At 45.8% G+C, this 5,050-nt stretch overlaps 1 pseudogene; it reads right to left on the bottom strand.

Moving 5' to 3' along the window:
* Positions 1–488: 488 nt before the first annotated feature.
* Positions 489–562, bottom strand: LOC144481671 (U2 spliceosomal RNA; annotated as a pseudogene).
* Positions 563–5,050: the final 4,488 nt, after the last annotated feature.

The raw sequence follows: 5,050 nt of genomic DNA, 5'->3' as shown, positions 1-5,050 counted from the left end.
TCACCCTGTCCTGGGCCTGATCTACATGAGCCAAGCTGATTGGAGAAGCGGGAGGTTCCTCCTCCAAGACTTGAGCTCATTTGCATCTTAGCCAAAAGGCCGAGATGCCGCTTTTAAAAATTGCTTCATATGAAACATATGAAGCTTCAATGTAACCCAATGACCTCAACCAAGTGCAGCATCCTATTCTCGGCCTTTTGGCTAAGATCAAGTGTAGTATGGTCAGCAGCCCATGGTCGGCCGCACTTGGTTGAGGTCATTAGGTTACACTGAAGTTTCATATGAAGCAATTTTTAAAAGCGGCATCTCGGCCTTTTGGCTCAGATGCAAATGAGCTCAAGTCTTGGAGGAGGAACCTCCCCCTTCTCCAATCAGCTTGGCTCATGTAGATCGGGCCCAGGACAGGGTGATTTGGTCGCTCGCCCTGTCTTGTCAGCCTGGATCTGAAATGTCTCAACTTGTTGAGACTCTGAATTGGATTTGATTTGATTGAATTGGAAAAGTATAAAAAAAAATCCTATCCATACTACACTTGATCTTAGCCAAAAGGCCGAGAAGCTAATTCTTTTTGTTATATTTTAACTGTTGTTAAATAAGATTCTTCTAATAAAAGCTTTCTAGTGGGCCAATCGAATCATACCCGGAGAAAACACCTTATGCTCACCTTAAGGCCGAAAATCAAAAAATGTTGAGGTCTAGGTTGACTTGATAATGTAGCTTGGAGTAACTTACCTGGTCTCTAAAACCCCACTGATGTCCGACTCACCCCTGGTGAATGACTCCCCCTACCCCGATATCTGACTCCCCCTCGGTTTCCCCGGATGTCCGTCCAGCTCCTGATGTCTGATTCCTCCTCCAATGTCCAACTCCAGGTGAGATGGGCACTTAACAAATTACTAGCTTCTCATTTCAAATTAATCGCTTTAAGCTGTAACAATTTAACCCTTTCAAATGCATAGATCTGTAATTTTATGCTGTAAGAAATCATCACCTTAAAAAGTTTATTTATTAGTGTCACAAGTCGACTTACATTAACACTGCAATGAAGTTACTGTGAAAATCCCCTAGTTGCCACACTCCGGCGCCTGTTCAGGTACACTGAGGGACAATTTAGCACCTAACCAGCATGTCTTTCGGACTGTGGGAGGAAGCCAGAGCACCCGGAGGAAACCCACACAGTCCCGGGGAGAACGCGTAGACTCCGCACAGGCACTGACCTAAGCCGGGAATCGAACCCAGGTCCCTGGTGTTGTGAGGCAGCAGTGCTAACTGCTGTGCCATCCACTGAATGCAAGTTGTATATGTGGTACCACTACATCTGCAGCAAGGGAACGTTTACTTCACACCTAACTGAGGGCAGTAAGAAGTCTCACAACACCAGGTTAAAGTCCAACAGGTTTATTTGGTCGCACGAGCTTTCGGAGCACTGCTCCTTTATCAGGTGAGTGCAGGATTTGTTTCTCAAACAGGGTATATATGGACACAAACTCAATTGTGAACACATGAGGACGGCCTCAACCGGGATCTTGGGTTCATGTCACACTATCTGTAACCCCCACGACTTGCCTGGGCTTGCAAAATCTCACTAACTGTCCTGGCTGGAGACAATACACATCTCTTTAACCTGTGCTTAACCTTCTCTCCACTCACATTGTCTGCACCTGTAAAGACTTGATTACCTGTAAAGACTCGCATTCCAACCATTATCTTGTAATTGAGTCTGTGCCTATGTATGCCCTGTTTGAGAAACAAATCCTGCACTCACCTGATGAAGGGGCAGTGCTCTGAAAGCTCGTGCTACCAAATAAACCTGTTGGACTTTAACCTGGTGTTGTGAGACTTCTTACTGTGCCCACTCCAGTCCAACACCAGCATCTCCACATCATAACTGAGGTCAGTGAGATCAGGGCAAGAAACACAGCATTCACTTGTGATGGAGTATTGGAGATTCCTGTGGCCATACCGCTGTCATAGAGTCATAGAGGTTTACAGCATGGAAACAGGCCCTTCGGCCCAACTTGTCCATGCCGCCCTTTCTTTTTTGAAACCCCTAAGCTAATCCCAATTGCCCGCATTTGGCCCATATCCCTCTATACCCATCTTACCCATGTAACTATCTAAATGCTTTTTAAAAGACAAAATTGCACCCACCTCTACTACTACCTCTGGCAGCTTGTTCCAGACACTCACCATCCTCTGTGCGAAAAAATTGCCCCTCTGGACACGTTTGTATCTCTCCCCTCTCACCTTAAACCTATGCCCTCTAGTTTTAGACTCCCCTACCTTTGGGAAAAGATATTGACTATCTCGCTGATCTGTGCCCCTCATTATTTTATAGACCTCTGTAAGATCACCCCTCAGCCTCCTACGCTCCAGAGAAAAAAGTCCCAGTCTATCCAGCCTCTCCTTATAACTCAATCCATCAAGTCCCGGTAGCATCCTAGTAAATCTTTTCTGCATTCTTTCTAGTTTAATAGTATCCTTTCTATAATAGAGTGACCAGAATTGCACACAGTATTCCAAGTGTGGCCTTACCAATGTCTTGTACAACTTCAATAAGACATTCCAACTCCTGTATTCAATGTTCTGACTGATGAAACCAAGCATGTCGAATGGCTTCTTCACCACTCTGTCCACCTGTGACTCCACTTTCAAGGAGCTATGAACATGTACCCCCAGATCTCTTTGCTCTGTAACTCTCCCCAACGCCCTACCATTAACTGAGTAAGTCCTGCCCTGGTTCAATCTACCAAAATGCATCACCTCGCATTTGTCTGAATTAAACTCCATCTGCCATTTGTCAGCCCACTGGCCCAATTGATCAAGATCCTGCTGCAATTGAAGATAACTTTCTTCACTGTCCACCATGTCACCAATCTTAGTGTCATCTGCAAACTTACTAACCATACCTCCTATATTCTCATCCAAATCATTAACATAAATGACAAATAACAGTGGACCAGCACTGATCCCTGAGGCACACCGCTGGTCACAGGCCTCCAGTTTGAAAAACAACCCTCTACAACCACCCTCTGGCTTCTGTCAAGAAGCCAATTTTGTATCCATTTAGATACCTCACCCTGGATCCCGTGAGATTTAACCTCATGCAACAACCTACCATGTGGTACCTTGTCAAAGGCCTTGCTAAAGTCCATGTAGACAACATCAACTGCACTGCCCTCATCTACTTCTTGGTTACCCCTTCAAAAAACTCAATCAAATTTGTGAGACATGATTTTCCACTCACAAAGCCATGCTGACTGTTCCTAACCACATTTTTCTTAGAGTGAAGGGCAAGGTTGGCAGAAGTAGGAACCCTGGATGACTCGGGATATTGAGGCCCTGGTCAAAAAGAAGAAAGAGGCACATGACATGCATAGGCAGCTGGGATCAAGTGAATCCCTTGAAGAGTATAGGGGGTGTAGGAATAGAGTTAAGAGAGAAGTCAAGAGGGCAAAAAGGGGACACGAGATTGTTTTGGCAGATATGTGTGTGGAGTTGTGGAGATATCTATGATGTGTGGAGTTTGCACATTCTCCTCGTGTCTGCGTGGGTTTCCTCCGGGTGCTCCGGTTTCCTCCCACAGTCCAAAGATGTGCGGGTTAGGTTGATTGTCCAGGTTAAAAAATTGCCCCTTAGAGTCCTGGGATGTGTAGGTTAGAGGGATTAGCAGGTAAAATATGTGGGGGTAGGGCCTGGGTGGGATTGTGGTCGGTGCAGACTCGATGGGCCGAATGGCCTCCTTCTGCACTGTAGGGTTTCTATGATTTCTATGATTTCTATGATAAGGCAAAGGAGAATCCAAAGAGCTTCTACAAATACATAATGGGCAAAAGAGTAACTAGTGAGAGAGTAGGGCCTCTTAAGGATCAACAAGGTCATCTATGTGCAGATCCACAAAAGATGGGTGAGATCCTAAATGAATATTTCTCATCAGTATTTACTGTTGAGAAAGGCATGGATGTTAGGGAACTTGGGGAAATACATAGTGATGTCTTGAGGAGTGTGCATATTACAGAGAAGGAGGTGCAGGAAGTCTTAAAGTGCATCAAGGTCGATAAATCCCCAGGATCTGATGAAGTGTATCCCAGGAAATTGTGGGAGGTTAGGGAGGAAATTGTGGGTCCCCTGGCAGAGATATTTGAATCATCGATAGTCACGGGTGAGGTGCCTGAAGATTGGAGGGTGGCAAATGTTGTGCCCTTGTTTAAAAAGGGCTGCAGGGAAAAGCCTGGGAACTACAGGCCAGTGAGCCTCACATCTGTGGTGGGTAAGTTGTTGGAAGGTATTTTGAGAGACAGGATCTACAGGCATTTAGAGACGCAAGGACTGTCTTTATTGTGATATCTATCTGCTCCTGATCAAGTGACATGGTTGTGTTTGTTAATCAGCAGGAGTGAATCTGAGACCTGCTGCTTCCACTGCTGATCTTCCAAATCAAACCCAGAATACAAATACGGATGCTCAATTGCCCCTTAATGTCAGGGAGAATTTAGCACGGCCAATGCACCCTAACCCGCACTTCTTTCAGACAGTGGGAGGAAACCGGAGCATGCGGAGGAAACCCACACAGACACGGGGAGAGCGTGCAGACTCCACACAGACAGTGACCCGAGGCAGGAATTGAACCCAGGTCCCTGGAGCTGTGAGGCAGCAGTGCTAACCACTGTGGCATCATGCCATCCTATTTTCATTTTTTTCATTGTTAAGGACTGAGTGAAATGAGGCCTTGTTGGAGTTTAGAAGGATGAGGGGGGGTCTTATTGAAACTTACTGGATACTGTGAGGCCTGGATACAGTGGACGTGGAGACGATATTTCCACTAGTAGGAAAAACTAGAACCAGAGGGCACAACCTCAGGCTGAAGGGACGATCCTTTAAAACAGAGATGAGGAGAAATTTCTTCAGCCAGAGAGTGGTGAATCTGTGGAACTTTTTGCTGCAGAAGGCTGTGGAGGCCAGGTCATTGAGTGTCTTTAAGACAGAGATAGATAGGTTCATGATTGGTAAGGGGATCAGGGGTTATGGGGAAAAGGCAGGAGAATAAGGA

This window comes from Mustelus asterias, chromosome 2 (assembly GCF_964213995.1).
Source record: "Mustelus asterias chromosome 2, sMusAst1.hap1.1, whole genome shotgun sequence".
NCBI classification, from domain to species: Eukaryota; Metazoa; Chordata; class Chondrichthyes; order Carcharhiniformes; family Triakidae; genus Mustelus; species Mustelus asterias.
This window is presented reverse-complemented; position numbering and strand designations above follow the sequence as displayed.